The following is a 22561-nucleotide window of genomic DNA, read 5'->3' on the forward strand; positions in this document are numbered from 1 at the left end:
GTCAGGCATTTCGATGCTTGGGAAAGAGCATTCTGGGTAGAGGTACAACAGGCGTAAAGGCCCTGCAGCAGGTGTGTACTTGGTGTGTGGAGGAAAGTAAATGGTGTGCTTAAGAACAAGTGAGATGGAGAATTATGACATGGAGAACTCTGAGATGACTGAGCTCAGGAGGGGCCACAACACAAAGGGGTTGTGAGTGGTCTGGAACTGATCCTAAGCATGATAAGACATCACCGAGGGAGCAGGAGTCTGAGGAGTGGAGTATGTGACTTAACATTTAACAAAATTTGATGAGTGGCTCTGTGGTGAGTACACTGTGGATGCTGATGAGAGGTGGAGGGGATGCAAGAGCTGAAGAGGCAATTCATCAGGCAGGTTATGTGTAAATCCGACATTGAAATTTGGTGGGATGGACTAGGCCCCTCTATCACTGCATCACTCTGCACCTATGCTGTTATATATGCATTAGCTACTGGTAACAATTCTGAAAATAAGGCTACTGCAACAGAGTGTTTAATGCTATTTAGTTTCAATTAATTTATTACTAAAGTCTTAATAAAATAATAAATATTAAAATCAACAAGTTAAAATTAAATCTAAAATTAAAAACTGATCCTTGATTTAATTACTGTAGAACTCTGAAGAATGTTTGAAATAACTGGGTATGTGAATCTATTTTTCCAATGATAAGTTTTATGAAATTTAAATACAGATCAAGAGGCACCTGGGCACACTCCCAAATCCACAGGGACAGAAGCTCCCACACTTGCTATCTGCCCAGACCTCATCTATGTAGCTCATCTATGTAGCTCTTCATCTGTACCCTTTACATGGCTCAGTTGGTTAATGTTTGCCTTCAGCTCAGGCCATGATCCCACGGTCCTGGGACTGAGTCCCATATCGGGCTCCCTGCTCAGTGGGGAGTCTGCTTCTCCCTTTCTCTCTCCCCCTGCTTGTGCACTCTCTCTCAATAAATAAATAAATACAGATCAAACAGTAAAAATTAAGTGTCTGAAGTGTACTGCATGTGTAAAACACAGATTTTAAAGACTTAGTATGAAAAAATATAAAATATTTCCTATTTTTGTTTATATAGATCACAAACTGATGGTTAGGATATATTAAATAAAATGTGCTAAGATTAACTGTAACGATTGTTTCTTTCCACTTTTTTCAATGTGGCTGCTAGAAAATTGAAAATTTATTTCTTGCATTACATTTCCACAGGATAACACTGCTCTATACTGGAGTCTATACCTTTCAATTGACTCATTTTCTTCATAGCACAACCTGCCTCCCTAGAACAGCTTACGTTTGTGTTTGTGTGGGGACAATCTCCCCCACCTTGACTTGGGCTCCCCGAGAGCAAGCTACTTCGACTGTTTCATTCACTGTTCTCCTGAGAGCTGAGAATATATCTGCACAGTGGAGTGCTCAAGAAATACTTGCTGACTAAATCAATAACCAGTCCAATGCTTCCTGGCATGATGAAACTGGGCTGACATTTTATGTCAACATCATCTTATAGAGAAACATTTCTGCTAGCAGTGACTTTAGCTCTCTAAATTTGTCTTTTGGAGAAGGCCAGGGACTACAGAAGGCAGAAATGGAGTGTACTTTATATATCCCCTTTTTGAAAAATTTGAAATGTAGAGAAAAGAATAGTATCATGAACAGCTGATTCCTTTTCCACCAAATGTTAACATTTTCCTTTTTTTCTGCAATCATTTCAAAATTATAAACACGATCAAAATTCATGTCTACATGGTTCAGCACATACCTCTAAAGAATGCCATCAACATACTTCAGTGCCAACAACAGTGCAATAGTGAGTATGTCATAAAAATCTTTTGATTTTTCTTTTCTATTATTTATTTATTTATTTGAGAGAGAGCACAAGCGAGCACAAGTGGTTTAAGGGTCAGAGGGAGAATCAGACTCCCTGTTGAGCAGGGAACCTGATATGGGACTCAATCCCAGGACTTCAGGATCATGACCTGAGCCAAAGGCAGACATTTAACAACTTAGCCACCAAGGCCCTTTTGGTGATTTTTAGTGATTTTTCTATGAAAAAGGTACAGTTGCATACAGTCTGGAATATGGAAATATGAATATTTCTCTCTACAGATTTTTTTTTCCTCTCTTGAGGGTGGAGTTAGGGAAGCCAAATGAAACCAAGGCCATAATTATGTTTAGAATTTGAGAATGGGTATGTTTTAGTTCAAATGCAAGTCCTAAGATCACCCTATACTGCTTAAAGGAATCCAGTCAGAAGAACATTTAGTTTATCATGCTTTCCTCTTTACAAAGAGAAAAGCATTAGTAGTAAGCAATAGTAATAAAACTAAGACTAATACTAAAATGAATACTGAGTGCTTAAACATGCAAGGTGTTACTTTAGGAAGACCATCATTTAATCCTCACTCCACTAACACCATTTCCAGATGAGGAACATGAAGCACAGAGTGGGGATAACTTGCTCAAGGTCATAGGGTGGAAAGTGTCAGAGCCAGGATTCAAGCTGAGGTTAACCCAGATACCCTGCTAACCCTCTAGGTCAGAGGGAAAGGCTGTGTTAAACACATCACTCTGAGGGCACCTGGGTGGTTCAGTACGTTAAGCATCTGACTCTTGATTTTGGTTCAGGTCATGATCTCTGGGTTGTGAGATCAAACACCACATCAAGCTACACATTCAGCAGGGAGTCTGCTTGAAATTCTCTCCCTCTAGTACTGCCCTCCCCACACTCTTTCATACTCACTCTCTCACACTCTCTAAAATAAATAAATCTTTTAAAAAATAAGTAAACACATTATGCTGGAGTCAGACCACCTGGGTGTGGTAACTCTTTTCATTTAGGTGTGCTACCATGGCCATGTTACTTAACCTCTCTACCATTTTCTTCCCTTAATGAGAACAATACAGAACTTCTGGAATTGTCATGAAGATTAACAGAAGTTGAATGAAGGTCCTGCCTCTCTCTCCTTCCTCATGCAGCCCTCCTTGACAGTCCCCGAATGTGCTACCACAGCCCTGCCTCAGTTCCTCACTCATTTTGCTCTATGCTCCGATCTTACTTCTCTGCCAGTCTCACCCTAACCCTTCTAGTAACACTGCAACCTGCCGCTCACCCTCTACCGATCACTCTTCAGTCTCTCTTGTCCAGCCTTGACTTCTCTCTTCTTCATAACTCTGATCACTAATGCTCTATGACTGAGAGAATAAAAAAGGTATATATTGGTCTCTGACCCCTTCCTTGATAGCACAGAACTGCTAAAACCCTCATAAATTTGTCAGTGATAAGAACACTAGAAACGTCTCTTTTTTCTAAAGAGGTGACTCTGGGTCGCTCCTGGACAGGGTCTGGTCACCGAAAAGACCAACCAAGCCATGAGTAGAAGCTTGAAATTTCCACCTCACTCCAGCATCTTCCAGGAGAGAAGCTGCAAATGGAATTAATGACTGATCATGCTTCCAAGAGGAAGCCTCCACAAAATCCCTATAGTATGGGGTCTGGAGAGCTTTCACACTGGTAAACACATCCATGCTGAAAGGGCAGCACACCCCAAATCCACAGGGACAGAAGCTCCCGCACTTGGTACCCGCCCAGACCTCACCTACATAGCTCACCTATGTAGCTCTTCATCTGTACCCTCAACATAGCCTTTATTAAACTGGCAAATGTGTTTCCACTCTGTTCTATGAGCTGCTCCAGCAAATCAGTTGAACTGGAGGAGACGGGGAACTTCTGATTTGGAGCATGCTGGACAGAACTTGTGGGTAGCCTGGGATCTACTATTGTGATTGGTCTGTGAAGTAGAGGGGCAGTCTCATGGGATTGAGTCCTAAACCCATGGGATCATGCACTATCTCCAGGGAGACAGGGTGGTTAGAACTGAGTTAAATTGTAGGACGCCCAGTTGCTGTTGAAAAATTGCCTCATGAGGAAAAAACCTCACACATTTGGTATAAGAAGGGCCAGGCTATATGTGAGTAAAGGACACACATGGGGAAAGACTGAGTCCTTCCCCAAAACACTATGTAACTTGTTTGTTTAGTCCAGCTGGCGCTACCGTCTGTCTCCATCCACTTACGTGCACACCCCAAGTGCCATGGTGTGGTGCCTTCACTTCTTCAAAGAGCTGTCCCAGGCCCCCTCAGGTAGGGAAGAGGGACCTCTTCAACCTGAGTGCAGTTCTTTGGGTGGGATACTAGTATCATGGTCAGTGCTCAAAGGGCAGCTGAATTTATCATTATTGTTGTTGTTAGGGTGGGATGGGGCCAGTGCTGTGGGCTGCGAGTCTAGGAAAGGCTGAGTCACTGCGCTGCCCCCGTGCTCTGGGGAAGTGCTCAGGTGTGCGTGTAGAATACGCTCATCCCTGGGGAATGGCATCACCTCTGTGGCTAATAAAGTACAAGGTTTTTTAAATTTTTTTTTTTTTTTTTTTTTTTCATTTAAGACAGAGAAAGAGTGCATAAGCGGGGAGGACAGTCAGAGAGAGAGAGGGAGAAGCAGATTCTCCACTGAGCAGGGAGCCCAAGGTGGGGCTCAATCCCAGGACCTTTAAATCATGACCTGAGCTGAAGGCAGATGCTGAACTGAGCAACCCCCAGATGCCCCGAGATATTTTATTTAAAATTTTTTAAAAAATATTTTATTTATTTGAGAGAAAAAGAATACAAATGAGGGAGGGGCAGAGAGAGCAGCAGACTTCCACTGAGCAAGATGCCTGATGCGGGGCTCAATCCCAGGACCCTGAGATCATAACCTGAGCCAGCCACCCAGGCACCCCTGTACTAGATATTTTAAATAAATCACATGATCTTCTTCCATCTTTAGAGCAAAAAAGGAACCTCAACATGGACCTGCCTATTGCCACACAGGTTTAAGTAATGGCACCTAAGCTTGAGCCCCTACCAACATGCAGCACAATCTGCCCTCTTGGTGTGACACAGGAGTCTATACGTGAAATACCCCTGCTGTCCACTCTGGCAGGGTTTAAGAGACATCAGTATGGCACCACAGTTATGAGACGTTTACCTTTGTTATATCAGACTGGCTACAGGACTTGGGGAGATTCATGTTAAGGTTGAGGAGCTGTGACTCAGTGACCAACCAAGTGGTCTGGCCTTCCATTCTGTGACTGTGCTGAGCAAGGCTACCCTCATGCAGAAAGTAGACAAAGGGGCCTACCCAAAGTCTTCAGAGGCCTGAATTCTCTCCGCATTAAACTCCAGGGCAGGGTTATCTGGGTGATTTGTAGGACCTGCCAATTTCCATGGTGTAAACACGCCCCTAAGGGCCCCACTGCAAGCTACCAAACTCACGTCACTGAGCACAGAACTGGGGAAAGGTTTATGATCTAGTGTGAACCAGGCCCAGCACTCCACTACCACAAAGTCTCTTAGGACAGAGCTGCATTCTTTGTCTGGGAGTTCTCCTACTTTTGACTAACAGTCCCAAACTGTAATGGTAATGCCCAGTTCTGTGGTCCAGAACAGAACCCAAAGCAGCTTTATCATTATAGAAAACTTCTGCTGGTTGATTCTGCTTCATTTTCAAACATCCACATGACTGGAATCCTACATCATAATAAATCTGAGCTTGTATTGATAAAAATATCCTACTTTAAACTATTTATCAGTTAATTACAACCCTTGGCTTTTCCCTTCCAATTCCTCAGGTAGAACAGATTATTGCATGAAGTAGAATCGTGTCCATCTTGTGGTTTCTCAATGCTGTTTGCACTAACCCCAAATTAGAAAACCACAATTCTTGCCCACAGAACAATTTTCTCTGAGAAACTCAGCACTGCTGGGGAGGAAGGAACAGCAGTTTGATATTAGATAATTCTGGATTCAAAATTTGCATCTGCCAAATATCGGGGTAAAGAAAACCCTTAGCTGTTAGGAAATTTACATGCACTACCTTTACAGAAACTATCCTCAGCAAGAGGCACACAGTAATTCCTCACCTTCCTTATCCCTTTTATCTCAGTATACACCACGCATCCAAAAGACCAAGGAAGCCTGAAACCCACTCAGAAGGCTGTGGGTAGAATTCTCATACAGTGCAGGCAGGAGAGAAACTAGCACAACCTCAGTGGAGGGTAATTTGGCAAATCTTTGAAAATTGAAGGTACACATCCCCTCTAACACAGTAAACCTCATTTCTGGTACTGTGTTTAGAAGTCTTTGCATGTGGATAAAATTACACACAAAGGTATTCATTGTGGCAAGACTTGTAGGAATAGGCATTTAAGGTTCTACAGTTAAGGGCATGAGCCTGGAGGCTGTCTGGGCTCAACTTCTAACTCTGCAACCCTTCTCTGGGTGAACTCTCATGTCCTATCTAGGCCTCTGCTTCCTCAATTGGAAAATGGGGCAAGTAACAATGACTCCAAAGAGCTGTTTGGAACATTAAATGAATAAAACCACGTAATACACTTAGAGCAGTGCCAGTGCTTACCAAATACATATTACCAAGAGACTGGAGATAACTAAAATACCCATCAATAGAAAAATGGCTAAGTGCTTCTCCTTCGCCTTCTGCCTTAACCTACTCCCTCCCCTGGCTCATGCAAGTGGGGTGCACGTGCTCTCTCTCACAAATAAATAAAATCTTTTTTTTTTTTTTTAAAGATCACAAGTAGGCAGAGAGGCAGGCAGACACAGAAAGAGGGGGGAAGCAGGCTCCCCACTGAAGAAGAGAACCTGATGTGGGGCTCAATCCCAGGACCCCAGGACGACAGGCAGACGCTTTAACCCACTGAGCCACCCAGGCACCCTAAATAAAGTCTTTAAAAAAATAAGTAAAGGGGCACCTGGGTGGCTCAGTGGTTTAAGCCTCTGCCTTCGGCTCAGGTCATGATCTCGGGGTCCTGAGATGGAGCTCCGCATCGGGGTCCCTGCTCAGCAGGGAGCCTACTTCCCCTTCTCTCTCTCTGCCTGCTTCTCTGCCTACTTGTGATCTCTGTCTGTCAAATAAATAAAATCTTTAAAAAAATAGGTAAAAAAAAAATGAGTAAGTAAAAACTTTCCAAGGTGATGCTAATAGGAAGTCATCGTTCATTTTATTTTTTAAAGATTTTATTTATTTACATGGGAGAGAGAGACAGAGCACAAGAGGGAGGAGGAGCAGGAGAAGGAAAAGCAGGCTCTCAGCCGAGCAGGGAGCCTCACATGGGGCTCAACCCCAGCATCCCCAGATCATAACCTGAGCCAAAGGCAGACGTTTAACCTGAGCAACCTCGGAGCCCCAAGAAGCCATAGTTTAGGACCATTATGCCAGTATCTATGAGCCTCAGGAGCCAGGGCAAAAGATCAGATCCACCCCCGCCCCGGCCCCAAACCCAGACCTTAGTGCTGAAGGAGAAAAGTCTGTGATAAGCTCAAAGCCAAACTCTTGGATTCCCTGATCAAAGGATACCACCAAGTCACTGCTGGTGGCCCTTTCCAGCTTTGGAGTTGAATGAGATGGGAAATCTGGGTGTTGATCCTGTGCTTAAGCCATAATCCCTTCACCCTGCTGTACTTCCAACCACTTATGACTGCTCAATATAAACTGAACTGTCTTCCTATCAAATGCACACTCCAGATTAACTGCAATTGGTCTAGCCAGTTAACTAGCACAGTGCCTGACCCATGGCAGGCCACTACACCACAAAGTAAGTGATGCCTCTCAGAGCCCACCCAGACTGCAGACCATAGACACTATCTCACCTAGAGATCATCATCCCTTTATCACCTCTCTCCTCCAGCCCCCCAACTCTCCTACCTATTCTCACACTTTAGTAAAGTCCATGGTGTGCCCTATACACCAGTGGTTCTCAACTGGGGTGACTCTGCCCATCAGGGGACACCTGGCAATGTGTGGAAACATTTTTGCTTTCACAGCCCGTAGAGGAGGGGGATGTGCTACTGCCATCTGGTGTGTAGACACTAGGGATAAGGCTAAACATCCTACAACAGGCAGGCCCCCCCCCCAACCACACACACACCCCTAAACAAAAAAATTACCTGGCCCAAAATATCCACAATGCAAAGAATGAGAAACCCTGGTCTGACACAGAAACATCTCCAATTCCTGTGTCATTGGGAAATACTACTCCTTGGGCCCTGCTACTTCCCAACCCAGGATATTCAGCTCACAGGCTACCTCGAGACATCTCCATTCTGGAAGATCCAGGACTCCTAGTCTCCCCTCCCACACCCCACTACTGCCCTCCCAGGACCCCGACCAGAGAATTCTGAACCTATCTAGCCTAGACTTTAGGGTTATTTTATATGATTCCCAAACCCTCGCTCTGGGCTCAACTTCTGCTATTCTTCCCCTGGATCTTGCTCTCTAGGTGGGTGTGAGATCCTTGGGGTCATTATTTAATAATCAAACACTCAACTTACATATTTCCTCACCGTCCACAAGGCTAAAATCACTACTACTACCATCCCTGCGTGGGAAGAGAAACGAGGAGAAGTGGATTTCCAAAACCTCTCTGGAAGTTGCACGAGTGGTGAGTGACGGAACCTGGAGTCCCCCGTTAGAAAGGAGAGGAGAGGCCCCCGCAGCCAGCGGTCCACGAGGCCACGTGGGCCATGCTCTCCCTTCCCCTACACACTGAGGTAGCTGCGCTACCGGGAGCACCGCGCTCCACCGTGGGGCCTTCCTCTGAGGCTCTGAGACCGAAGCCCCCCCCCCCCAGCATTCAGCACCGCGACCCTACCTCCACCCCCGAACCTCACACGACACCCAGCGCTACGACCCACGGCACCCACAGCTCTAAGCCGGGGTCGCACCCGTGTCACTGGCTGGCTTCTCCCGCCCTGGGGCGCCCGCTTCCGCGCGAACTCCCTCTCACCGAAAGGCACTCCGGCCTCCTTCCTACCCCAGCCGGGCGGGCAGCACGCGCAGCCGCGCAAAACCCTCCCGTCGGGGCAGATACGCCAGTGCAACCCCACAGGCGTCCCACACGGCGAGCACCGGCCCCCGGGTCTGAGGCAGCACACGAACGCGCTCCGCCAACAGGAGCCTCCGTGCTGCCTGCACGCGTCCGCTCCCCGCTCCCAAACGTCCCGCCCCGCACAGGGAAGCCCACGGTCCGGGACAGGCGCCCGTTCCCACACCTGCCGTCCGTCTCCCGCACGCAGCCGCCACCACGCATCCCGAACAGTGCCGGCCTCCACCATGCACGCAGCCCCGGGCGCGTAGCTCGAGCCCCGCGTCACGCCTCCCCCCACCGTCCCGGGCCCTTGACCGGGCACCATCCCCGACCTGCCACCCCGCACCTCCTCACGACCTCGCACCGCCCCGCGACCCCGCACAACCTCACCACTTTACAGACACGCATTCACACTCACCTCAGTCCCCAGGGATCGCGTCCGGGTAGCGCCCACTCCAAAATCTGCGCAGCATCCCGCGCCCGGCCGCGCCTGCGCACTCTCCTCCGTAACCCCAGACGCACCGCCAGCCCCGCCCCCTCACACGAGCAACACGTAGACCAGCCGCCGGCCCGCCCACTGGGCGTCCCCAGGAACTTCCAGCCCCGCCCCTAAACAAAGCCACGCGGCGCGCACGCGCTCACTCGCCTCTCCCGGGACCTTCCCACAGGCTGGGCCTGAGCCTCACTCCCCCCTCCCGCTCGCGCAAGGCACGTACGTAAGCACTGCCGCGCAATCAGAGCGGCCCTGGGGGCGCTGCCGCACGCGCCGCGCCAGGCCCCGCCCCTGCACCATCCCGTCTTTCACACGGGGCCGCCCACACCAGACCCTACCGCGCAGTGCGCGGACTCGCTCCTCCCGCTAAGTTACGTTGACGCCCTCAGACGCAGTCTTTCCGTGATCCATTGACCCAAACCCAGCCTCCGCGGCTGGCCACCCTCATCGCGTGCACACCCGCAGATGCCCGTCCGGGGGCTTCTCGACTCAGCGCCCTCCACTTCGCACTGCAGGGCTCACCCGCGGGTGCTGCCGCGCGCACTCGCGCGTGCGCACTGCGAGCTCAGAATGCACGTCCTCGGGGCCTTCGGGGCGCCGCGCGGAGCGGCCCCAGAGGGCCAGGCCCAAAACGTGCGATTGAGGGACCCGGGCTTGCGCTGGCAGAGATCTGTCAGGCCGCAGTCGAAAGGACCCGCGAGAGGGACGGAGGAAGGATGCTCCTCCAAGCCCGCAGGGAATCCCACTGGCGCCTACGTAGAACGAAGAACCCCAGGACCCTTCGCGTGGCGCCTCCCCGGCCCGCAGCCCAAGTTTCCCCGGAGCTCCTGCGGCGCGCGATGACGTCACGGCCGAGCGCGGCGGCGGGGCCCGAGGCCCCGCCCCCTTCGCGGTTGGGGGTCTGAGAGGTGTGGGGCGTGCGCTGCGGTCGCGAACCCCGCGCCTGGTCGTCTGCGAGCGGGAGGCGCAGGGTGGGTCGTTGTGTGTGTCTCGGGGCGTGCGTGCGTCCCGCAAGCGTGCGGACTTTGCCTGATTTCGCACGACGGCAGAGCAGCTGTGACACGGATTCGTGGGGCCTAGGAGCTGAGCTGACCTCCCACCTGACCCTGGGTCCCGGCCCTCGCGGCTGTGGGGCAGTGCGCGTGCACAGAGGCTGCGTTTGTACAGGCGCGCGCTCGTGTAAGGACGCGTGTGAAACCACGGTTGGGACCGCGTGTGCAGGCTCCGTTCTTCTCCCCACCCTCAGACCGTCCTCTGACCCCGGCGGGCTCCTCCGCTCAGCCTGATTCCGACCCAGGGGCCGGGACGACTCTGACGCCCGCGGTTAGGAGCCCAGTGCCCGGGCCCGCGCCCACCCCGACCAGTGCACCAGTCGGAGGTTCCCGTGACCCGCCTCTCCGGGTTCGACCAACACGCGAAGAGCGGTGCACGCGGTTCGGACAAACGTCCACTCACTAGGTCGCCAGCCGTCCTAAAACGGCCGGACGGAGTCCGCGGGAGTGGGCTCCCGGCTTCGGCCGTGGCGGGGCCTCCGCGTGTTCGCCAGCCTGGAGGGCCCGGACAGAGGCTTCCTTACGTAGGCATGGCCGTTGGTGACTGGTTTCCAGCCCCTCTTCCTTCCACAGAGCTGGGGGGGTGGGAGTGAAAGCTCGAGCCCTCTAGTCACTTGGTTGGCTCCCCTGACCACAGCCCTCACCCCAGGAGTCCCTTGTCCCTCCCCCCACCCCCACTCCCACACTGCGGTGCCTTTGACATGACAAAAGACACCCTTCACTCTCTCCTCCCTTAGGAATTCCAACGGTTTGGGGAGCTCAGCGACAGGAAGGGGCAAAGGACAAGGACCTACTTCTTACTGCAAAGCGCGGTACTGCAGCCTGTTTGGTGCAAATCCAGGGTTTGTGGTTGCGCTGGCCTGACCGGATGACCTAGACCCTCCGGGGGCTAGATACTAAGAGGAAATGTGTGAGGGACTAATTCTTGGATTTCCGATTGTGTGACAAAGCAGTGGTGATATGAAAATAGCAGTTACCAGAGATGATTATTAGGACTTTTACTACCACCCCTGCTGCTAGCACCTAGCACATCACAGTCCCTGGTCAAAAGTGTCTTTTCCACCTAAGGTTTGTTTTTGTATTGTGTTTTTCTAAGATTTTATTTATGTATCAAAGAGAGTACATGAATGGGGGTGGAAAAGGGAAGGGGGAGAGAGAGACGGAGAGAGGGAGAAACAGACTCCCCCTAGCAGGGAGCCCAGTGTGGGACTCCATCCCAGGACCCCAAGATGGTAACCTCAGTTGAAGGCAGATCCCCAACCGACGAACCCCCCCCCCCAGGAATCCCACACTTAAGGTTTTATTTAATCCTTTACCCTACTCAGAGTTGTTTCTAACTGAAATCTCTGGTTTCCAGGTGCATAAATGGAGGCACAAGGAGATTAGGAAAGTACTCACCCAAAGGAGCAGGGCTAGCAAAGGTCAGAGCTGATTTCTGAATCCAGGTCCTGGGGACTTCAAAACCCCTGTCCTGTTCACCCCTTCAGGGGTTTTTCCTTGGAGGAAGCTGCTTCTTGAACAGGAAGATTCTTCTGCACACCTGGTGGTGCTGGAACAAAGGGGATGGCCAAGAAAACCTGCAATCTGGCAGTTCTGCGTTTTCCTTAGATCACCTCCCAAGAGTATCATTCTTTCTGCTGTTTAGGGAAACTTTGGTGGGAAAGTTTGGGAAGCAATGCACCGAAGAGAGCTTTATGAATTTGGACACTGCATAGCTATAGAGAAACCAGAGGGCCAGGGCTGAGATGTCCTAAATCCTGGTAAGGCCCTGGTCTGCCCGTTTCTCTGAATGAGGCAGCTGTCTCCCAATAATCCTGTGAATGTGTGGAAGGCAACAAGCTTGTACCGGAACCAGGCCCACAGTCCATTACGTGTCTTTTGTTCTGTCGGTTTCTCGCTGGCCTCTGGAATTTGACTGACACCTTGAAGCTAACACCTGCTGTTGGGGAAGGCGAGTTCCCTCAAGAGTTCACTGGCGTTGGGGGGGGGGGGGTAATCCATAGGCCCTGAGGCTGCTAAGTGAATTTGGGAATGAAGGTATGAATAAATAAATCCTGATAGTTTAAGCATACAAACCTGAGATTGAGAGACTGCGCAATTTCTTAACAAATGAAATTTTGAGAGCTCTGGGTTCAAGCCAGAAATTTCTGGCACAAAGTCACAATGATATTTTAGAGCTTGATCTTAAGCCACTTTAGTATTTCATTTATTCTTTTATTTATTCAATATATTCTTTAGTTTCTATTATGTGCAAGAATTTTGCCAAGCTGGTATAAAACAGTAGAATCATAACTAATAGAGGTGGTATACACAATCGTGGAGATTGATGTAGGAAAGATGCTAGGGCTCAAAGCCAATGTCTAAAAAAGAATTCCTAAGACGTCTTTGGTGCAAAAAGGTGGTTTTATTAAAGCATGGGGCACAGGACCTGTGGCAGAAAGAGCTGCACTGGGGGTGGGTGGGGAGGTGCCTGGCTGGTTTAGTGGCTGAAACATCTGCCTTTGGCTCAGGTCATGGTCCCAGGGTCCTGGAATTGGGTTCCCTGGGCTCCCTGCTTCTCCCTCTGCCCCTGTCCCAAATCATGCTCTCTTCTCTTTCTCAAAATTAAAGAAAATCTTAAAAAAAAAAAAATAGGAAGGAAGAAAGAAAGGAAGGAAGGAAAGAGTTACTACACTGGGGTCAGGAGGAGTGGCTTATTATATACTTTCAAGTTGGAAGAGGGTTAGGAATAGTGTAAGTCTCTACAGAATTTTGGAAGCAAGATTTTCAGGACTTTCAAAGGGCTAACTATTGTTACAAAAAGGCCATTTATTACCGTCTAATAAAACCTGAGTCATGAGACCCTTCAGATCTACATTGGTGGGTCATACGCCCGGAGATGAATGCCAACATGTATTTGAGGGGGTCTATGTAGAGATAAAGGAAGTTTCCAAAAGAATTTTTTTTTAAGATTTTATTTATTTGACAGAGAGACAGAGCAGGAACACAAACGCGGGGGTTGGGGTATAGGGAGAGGGAAAAGCAGGCTTCCCACCGAGCAGGGAGCACAGTGCAGGGCTCAATCCCAGGATTCCAGGATCATGACCTGAGCCAAAAGCAGACGCTTAGCTTCACAACTGAGCCACCCAGGCGGCCTCCAACAGAATTTTTATATGTTAAAGGAGACTTAGAGGATGGGGCGGGGGAGGGGAGGTAGTCTAGTGGAATTGCCTTTTACGCTTAGCAAAGTGTCAACATCCTGGCAGCTGAGTTCCTAGAGGAATGTCACTCTGCCTTTTTCCAGGACTTGTCAGTGGGCTGTAAGTAATAAGGAAATTCAATAATTTTTCTTCTGCCTTCGTTTCTCACCTCAGAACTATAGAAGAAAGCGTTCTGGAGGATTGAAAGGAAAGAAAGGATGTCTCTTTCTCTGATAGAAGGGAGTCCTACAGATATGCCGTCACATGTAGCATCTGCTTCTTGTCTGAGAGGACTTGCTGCCCTCTAGCCCAAGAGAAGGCCCGTATAGTCTCTCATGCCAGCTCTTCCCAGGCACAGACTCACGGAGCCTTTGAGGCAAGGATAACAGCTGCCTATTTTGAGACGTTTTGTTGTGTGATAAAAACAAACTCACAGTTAAAGCCTCTGCCTTTGGCTCAGGCAAGGTCCTGGAATCGAGCCCCGCACTGCATTCTCTGCTCAGCAGGGAGCCTGCTTTCTCCTCACTCTCTGCCTGCCTCTCTGCCTACTTGTGATCTCTGTCAAATACATAAATAAAATCTTCACAAAAAACTCACTCGTTTTAGAGTATCAGTCAGGTGTCCACCACGTGTCACCATCGAAATCTGCAGTCACACACTTGGTTTCTTTACACCTGTCCCGGGCAGATCAGCAGGAGAAATTACTGCTTGCCCAAAACATTCTTAAGCAAACACATCTGGGCCACTGCGCTAATGAGTACCATAGCGTTCACTATTTCCACGTTCCATCCTCCCACAGCCCCCCGTCACACAGTCATTTGTGTCAAAACTGTTGTCTCTCCTCTACTTTACGACGACTGTCGTTTTCCTCTAATCTCCTCAGTGTATAGTGCCACCGTGCAGGTGGGGCAAATGGCAGAGTCGGCTTTAAATCCAGACACGTCAGCACCTATACTGCACGTACAGTGAGTGAGTGTTTCAGCCAGAAGGCAGACACCAACAACCTGGGCACACCAAAAAATCCCATGCTATTCAAAGAAAACAACTCATATTTAAGGATATTTAAGGGCACAAACAAGTTAATAATTTTTTAAAAAGTGGGGACAATTGATACTATGTTACTTAATCTGCAAAGACTGGGCTGCTGCAACTAAACTAGATACCTCATGAACTGCAGGAATTTATTTCTCATGGTCTGGAGCCGGACAGGAGGCTGTCGGTGTTTCTGACCGGCAGACGCAGGCACACTCTTGCAAATCATTGCATTTTGTTGAATGTCCTATATAAAAGGTGCTCTTACCTACACCTTTCTGCCAGCCTAGTATATTCTGTATGATTGTGCAACTAGGCAGACAGACAGAACTTCCTGTCCTCTGATGACCGAGGATCAGGCTCCTCTGTTTCCCACAGACCTATATTTTACTTCTCCGATCACTACTGGAAATTTACGCGGTTGATTGTGACATCATATGCATGTGTGTATGTGAGTGGGCTCAGGTCATGATCTCAGGGTCCTCCTACATGTGAGCATAAATGTCACTTGTCATTTCAATTTTTGGAGGTATGGATGCTTGCTTTGTAACCTGACCAAATATATGGTCATAGGAAAAGGATTCTATGTATGTTTGAAAAGAGGTTTATTTTCTTTTTCTCTTCTTTTTTTTCTTTACTATTTTATTCATCCATAATAGAGAGAGAGAGAGAGAGAGAGCGAGCGAGTGAGTGCACGAGCAGGGGAAGAGGCACGAGGAGACGGAGAAGCAGATTCCCCCCACCCAGCCAGGAGCCAGGAGCCAGGAGCCAGGAGCCTGACATGCGGCTCCATCCCAGGACCCTGGAAATCATGACCTGAGCAAAAGGCAGACACTCAATCATCTGAGCCACCCAGGAGCCCCAGAGGTTTATTTTCTGTTGTCTGTGGTCTGCTCATTTCCTGGCCCTGCGTAGGAAAATTCTGAAGAAATAAAGGCAGAGACAGGCCACCCCAAAGGTGTCCCTGGGTAGACTTTTAGTCCTTAGTTAGGCTCCGAAGGAATTGGGAGAAACCGTGGCTACCTGAACACTTCGTTATAAACTTGCTCAGAGAAACAGAAGTGGGAAGAAACAGACCAAATTGTTGACAGTGGCCATCTATGTAGAACACCAATTATTTTCAATATTCATCTTGATAGCTTACACTACCCTCCCCTCTTTTTTTCTAAAATAAGAAGTTCTTACTCTTCCCAATGTAAAGCCAGACCACATTATTATGGCTAAATCATGGGAAGCCACACTTATCCATTTACCACAATTCTATCTGATAATAAATAAATTATCTTTGAGATATTTCTCCCTCAGTATAATGACTAAGCAGAAAGGGATGTGGTTGGAACCACTAAAGAGCTTTAGGTCCCCTAATCGCTGACAGTTCAGTTCCTCCGGCTGGACCCCTTCCTGTGGAAATCAAATCAAAGAGCGATGCCCCAGGCACAGACCTGAGCTTCTCCCAAAAGGGAGGCCCCACGGGAGCACTCAGGACGACTTCTCAGCAGCTCCCACCCCGGCAGCACTGTTTCCCCCAGAGAAGGAGCCACAGTTATTGGAAGGTCCTGGTTAAAACCGCCCAGCTCTGAGCAGGGCAAGTCGGTGGGTGGCAAAGGAGACAGGACACACGTGATGCCCCTCATTCTAATTGTCCAGTGTCTATGGGGCACAGCACAGGGCGAGAGGGTGCGCGTCTAGCCCAGGAGGCCCATCTCTCAGTGCTATCCTCAAATGTTCCTGGACTATGAGAGCAGATTAATTGGGTATCCGGGAAGCATGAGTTCCTCTCTCTGGAACTTGAGAGAAATGGCCCATTTCCTCGTGCTTACAAACGAAGAGATCAACAATAGCATCCTTTTTATTCAGAGGGATGAAAAGGATTCTGGAGGAAATGAACAAGCACAGACAGTATTTGCAGTACTGAGGTTTGATTTTTTTTTTTAAGGTTTTATTTATTTGAGACAGAGAGAGAAAGAGGAGAGAGAACACTAGCAGGGGGAGCAGCAGAGGGAGAGGGAGAAGCAGGCTCCCCACTGAGCAGGCAGCTCAATGCTGGACTTGATCCCAGGACACCGGGATCCTGACCTGAGCCGAAGGCAGACGCCTCACTGACTAAGCCACCCAGGCGCCCCAACACTGATGCTTCTCCTGGTGGCAAATTCATAGGCACTTTGGATCTCGTTGTACAAAGCTTGACGACTGATTTCTTACTCACCCTGGTCACTTTCATGTGCGTGACGTGTTCCTGGCAGCTAGACGGACCCCGGTGTGCAGGCGGCCAGATCGAATGGAGAGACGGATCACAGCCTTTCTCACCACCAGTGGCTCTAATCTTTGTGGGCCACAAAGTGGCCTATAGAGAGAGTTTGGCTTGACACAGTTCGGAGAGGGGTCATACTGTTCCACAGGGTCCGGCGGGCGGAGGCCAGGGGCACTGCCAACATCTCACGGTGGACACACCGCTCTCCCTGAAGAGCTGCCCTGACCGAATTTCACCAGTGAGGGGGCTCACAAGCCCTGTCTTATATGGACAGAAACTTCTTCCATGTGACTTTTCAACGGATTCATAGTTCTGCATTTTGCAGTATCCTCTGATTTAGCCAATCCTCCCAACTGCTCATACAGTTTCTCCCTTAAATATACTGTCACTCCTGGGGCACCTGGGTGGCTTGGTTGGTGAAGTGTCTGCCTTCGGTTCAGGTCAAGATCCTGGGGTCCTGGGATCAAGTCCTGAGTCAGGCTCCCTGCTCAGTGGGGAGCCTGCTTCTCTCTCTGCCTGCTGCTTCCCCTGCTTGTGCTCTCTGTCAAATAAATAAAATCTTAAAAATTTAAAAAGCCTTCCTCCAGACTGAAGGGAACACCAGGCCCCCCTGGAAAAGGATGCCTCACCCGCTCTGTGGGCTGAGATGCCCGTTGGGACTCTGATGTGGTGCCTTCTGGGCTCTGCACCAGCCTCCAGCCCACCTGAGCGAGGGGCTCCCAGGCCTCCCTCTGAGAGGCCTGGTGATGGGCTTATCGGCGGCGTCATCGACCTGACTCTGATCAGAAGTTACTCCCTCCTGCACTTCACCTCAAGACCACTTTGCAGAGCTCTGCCATGTGAACAGGGAAGGGGAGGCATGGGTTATGGGGATGAGGTTGTGGGGGGCTAGTCATGCCCGCAGGGACATTTCCCATGACACACAACTCCTTGTCAACTTCCATTCCAGTCTGCTGTGTCTTACTCACAACACCCTGGGTGTCCCCATTCTGGACTTTAGGGACATGGTGTCCCTGGCCCTTCAGAAGACTGACTCTGCCTTGGTCACTAGGGCCTCATTCCTAACCACAGCTGTCACGGCAGCCTCCCTCTGGCTCTGGTGGCTAGAGCAACCAGATCGACTCTTTGCATTCCAGTGGCAAGATACCTGGGACTTTACAAAATTCCCCTGATGAGTAGCCCTGTGACCTCCATTATTATGCTTAATTACATCCCTATTACAAGCATCACTGGCTTTCTTTTCTTTCAAAAAATTTATTTATTTGAGAGAGAAAGTATGCACGAGCAGGGTGAGGAGCCGAGGGAGAGGGGGCGTCCTCAGGCAGACTCCCCGCTGACACAGGCTCAGTCCCACAACCCAGAGATCAGGACCCGAGCTGAAATCAAGAGCCTAACACCCAACCGGCCGAGCCATCCAGTCGCCCTGGCTTCTTATTTTCACAAAACCAGTCAATTCTTTTGAGCCTCCTGGTCCTACACTACAAAGTGAGGAATACGACAGTCTTCCTGGAGGCTGCGGAAGGATGGGGGAATGACATGAGGGTAAGGAGTGAGGACAGGCGAAGCCCCAGTGTGGTGGCATTTTGATTCTTCCCTCCTCGTCTCCATCCGTCTATTCCTTCACCTTCCTGTTATCACTGGCAGTTCTGTGCACCACACGCTGACGTATCCGAAATCATATTAAGATCTCACACCCTCTGATCGTCAGGCTACCAGCCTTTCAAGTTCTTGGGTGACAGTCGTATCTTGCCCAAGAGATACTATTTACACATCACAACCCTTACAAAAACGGTCGTGATAGTGGCAACCCTTGAAGGAGCGTGCTGACGTTCTCATCTTGGAGAATCTGCGGTAGAGAGGAATTATACCTTCACTCTTGGCTGGGGATTTCAGAAGCCGTGAGCCCCAACCCCTGTACCACAGGGGAGCAGAAGAGAAATGGTGCATGGAGTGTTCTCAAAAGAAGGCCTGATTTCACTGTTCGTTCTTTCATGTGTTCCTGCCTGGCTGTCAGAGAGAGGTCTGTACCCATGGTGTTTTCAGGCTTCAGACTTGGATTCAAACGCAGCTTTTAAAAAGAAAGATATACAAATAAACACCAAAAACAATTGTCTGGCCCTATGAATGACTTAGTCACATGACATATTTCAAAAAATGCTATGGAAGGATATTCTCTCTTCCTATTTAATCTAGCTTGTGTTCAGTGCCAGATAAATGGGGCTAGCCAGCCAGAGAGAAAGAGAGCGATTCTGAATTATGTCCAGCATGCTGAAAGATGGGACAGAGGCACAGTGTGCAGTTCAGTGGTTGCCATAGAAACTGAGACACATTCCAATTAAAGTAGCTTTCTCGAAAGGGGAAGTGGGATTTGAATTTTAACTTAAGAGATGAGATATTTACCCACCACGCCATGCCCGCAAATGACACACTTTCAACAAAAGAGAAAAGAGTGTTGAGAAGCCGGGCGATCTGTTACGTTGGCATCAGACATGCAAGTTTTATAGCACGCTCTCCCTGGTATCCATGTTTTCTCTCACTCCTCCCAAATCGTTGTACCCTTCATCCTGCTTTTTTTTTCCTTTAAGATTTTATTTGAGAGAGAAAGAGCACATGAGTAGGGGTGGGGGGAGCAGAGCAAGAGGGACAAGGAGATTCCCTGCTGAGCAGGGATCCCAATACGGGGCTGGATCCCAGGACCCCAGGTTCATGACCTGAGCCGAAGGCAGACAGTTAACCAGCTGAGCCAGCCAAGCATCCACCCTTCAACTTTCTTGGTGCAAAGAAATGTCAATTTTACTATAAATTTAAAAAAAAATCCATAGAAATAAAATCTTATTTATTTATTTATTTATTTATTTTTACTTTATAATTTTTTATTTTTTATAAACATATATTTTAAAAAGGTGAGGGAGGGGCACCTGGGTGGCTCAGTGGGTTAAGCCTCTGCCTTCGGCTCAGGTCATGATCTCAGGGTCCTGGGATCGAGGTCCACATGGGGCACTCTGCTCAGCAGGGAGCCTGCTTCCCTCCCTTTCTCTCTCTGCCTGCCTCTCTGCCTACCTGTGATCTCTCTCTCTCTCTGTGTCAAATGAATAAATAAAATCTTAAAAAAAAAAGAAAAAGGTGAGGGAGAGCCTGGCTGGCTCAGTCTGTGGGGCATGCAACTCCTAATCTCTGGGTTGTGAGTTCAAGCTCCACACTGGGTAGACAGAGAAAAAAATAAAATTAAAAAAAAAAAAAGAGAGAGAGAATCCACATAAAATACAAATCCGTAAAAAATAAAATAGTACCTTAATTTAAGATTGAATCAAAAGCGAAGAAAAACGGGGCAGGGCCAACTTAAGACCCAGACCTCATGAGTCCTCATACCCACGACTCCTGCCTTACTTCTAGAGAGTCCATTTCACAAAGCCCACGGAAAAGAAATCTCCCTCGATGCCATAGAGTTATCTTTGCTAAGTTTGAAATTATGGAGAAATGTTTCCAGAAGTTTCGGCAGTCTTTATGCCAGTGCTGCCTCAAAGGCAAGGACATTCAGCAAGAGTGCCATCAGGCAGGTGGCTGGGAGGGGTCCCACAGGCAAGCTCTCTTGCATTGACAAATCCTCCATTTTCTGTTTGTTGAAGTCGCTACCCTGCTCCGGGCTGTCCCTTGTCTTTGGGCAGAGCCGCCTCCCACTTGCTTCCGTGAGCGCTGCAGATGCCTCGTGCCCAGCAGTGTGATCCCATTGACTCACCACGGTGTTTGGGGTGTGGAAGGCGCCGAGCAACAGTGGCCACAGACCACACGGTTTCTCTGTCGTCTGCGGCGGCTTTTGTACAACAGTGACAGAGTCCGACAATTATGATGGAGGTTGGGTGCTGGCAAGTCTGAAATATTTGCCATGTAAGTCCTTTACAGTAATAAAGTTGGATGGTCCCTGATTTGCACAGGCGAGTGGAGTCTAATTATTTATAACGGGAAAGACTGGAACACCCAGTGCTTTGTTCTTTGGGTCCTTCACATTTCTCCATTTTCCAGCAAATTCTCTGCCCTGATTCTTGCACCGCTAATGTAATACGGCATTGCAAAGTCCTGTACCCCCCATGCTTCATCTTCTGGAATCTGCATCACAAGATACTGGTGGGAAGAGGGGGCAGATACGGTCTGTCCCCTCATCCCCTCTATGTGTTTGCATCTGGGGTGTTTATTAATAATAACAATAACGAGTGTCAAATGTGTCATGCCTTTTACAGAAGAAGCCAGGAAAGAAATGATAAAAAGAAATGGAAATGGTTACTTCCAGAGAATCCATGGAAATGAGATGTGAGTGAAACCTCCCTTTGTCTAAATTTTTACATAAATTTCACTTTCTAAAATTTCACCTTAAAATATTTATTTATTGACAGAGAAAGCACAAACAGGGGGAGCAGCAGGCAGAAGGAAAAGCAGGCTCCCCGCTGAACGGGGAGACCAAAGCAGGGCTCGATCCCAGGACCCCGAGACTGTGACCTGAGCTGAAGGCGGATGCTTAATGACTGAACTACCTAGGCGCCCTAAATTTGACTTTTAAACCATGTGGACATTGTACATATTAAAACTTAAAAAATAATTCTATTTTATGTTTTAAACAGTTTATTTATTGGGGTGCCTGGGTGGCTCAGTTGGTTGAGTGTCCCAACTCTTGATTTCAGCTCAGGTCATGATCTCTGGATCCTGAGATGAGCCCCGTGTCTGGCTCTGTGCTCAGTATCGGGTTGGCTTATCCCTCTCTCTCCCCCTCTGCCCTTCCTTGCACTTGTGCATTCTCTCTCTCTCTCTAAAGTAAATAAATAAAAATTTAAAAACAAAACAATTCTATGGGCACCTGGGTGGCTTAAGCATCTGCCTTCGGCTCAGGTTGTGATCCCAGGGTCCTGGGATCAAGCGAGCCCCTCATCAGGCTCCCTATGCAACACAGTCTGCTTCTCCTTCTGCCCCAGCCCCCCACTTTTTGAGCTCTCTCTCTCTCTAATTAATAAATATTTTTTAAAACTCTAAAGATTTATTTAGAGAGAGTGTGCAAGTGCAAGGGAATCTCAAACAGACTCCACACTGAGCAGAGCCTGAAGTGGGCTCAAACTCACAACCCAAGATCATGACTGAAGCCAAAGTCAAGAGTCGGACACTTGACCAACTGAGCCTCCGGGCACTCCCAAGAGCCAGTTTTATAAACATCTAAAGCTGTGTGGCCTTGAGGAGGGCACTGAACCTCTCTGTGCCTGTCTCGGTAACAGCAGAGTCCACCTCAATGACTCTGGGTCATTGAAACTCATAGAAACTCAATGAAATCACTTATATATTGCACTTGGCAAAACATCTAGCTTGTGCCTAGGGCTAAAGAAATGTTCGCTATTATAAACTACTGGCTTTAAGGCTGAGCTAATAATCACTACCCTTCAAGTTGCAGGGAAAATGATATGACAATAATGCAGGTAAAGCATGGGACACATAACAGGCACTCAATAAAAAGCCACTGAATGTTAAGGGTCTCCAGAGAACCAGACCCACACAGTGCAGGGTCCGTGCAGGGTCACACGAAGAGATTTATTATGATGAGTTGGCTTGTGTGTTTATGGGGTCTGGGAAGACCGACA

At 48.7% G+C, this 22561-nt stretch overlaps 1 protein-coding gene and 1 long non-coding RNA gene across 8 annotated transcripts in view; one reads left to right on the forward strand and one right to left on the reverse strand.

Annotated features, from left to right (window-relative positions):
• Positions 1-22561, reverse strand: part of ZNF667 (zinc finger protein 667) — a 55327-nt gene that overhangs the window by 24968 nt on the left and 7798 nt on the right. The window contains exon 1 of one of the 6 annotated variants that reach the window (XM_082709553.1): positions 9358-9533. The exons of 1 other annotated variant lie outside the window; for it this stretch is intronic. The gene's annotated coding sequence lies outside the window, so the exon portion shown is untranslated. 4 more of the 6 variants (XM_082709549.1, XM_082709550.1, XM_082709551.1 and 1 more) reach the window with 4 other exon arrangements.
• Positions 10919-14255, forward strand: LOC309852659. Of its 2 annotated transcripts, none has more exons than XR_014305314.1 (4): positions 10919-11008; positions 11222-11552; positions 11842-12106; positions 13838-14255. It is a non-coding gene; the product is annotated as an uncharacterized lncRNA (long non-coding RNA). The 2 variants fall into 2 exon arrangements; XR_014305315.1 differs by having other exon boundaries at positions 10926-11012.

Source organism: Mustela nivalis, assembly GCF_964662115.1.
Source record: "Mustela nivalis genome assembly, chromosome: 18".
NCBI lineage: Eukaryota > Metazoa > Chordata > Mammalia > Carnivora > Mustelidae > Mustela > Mustela nivalis.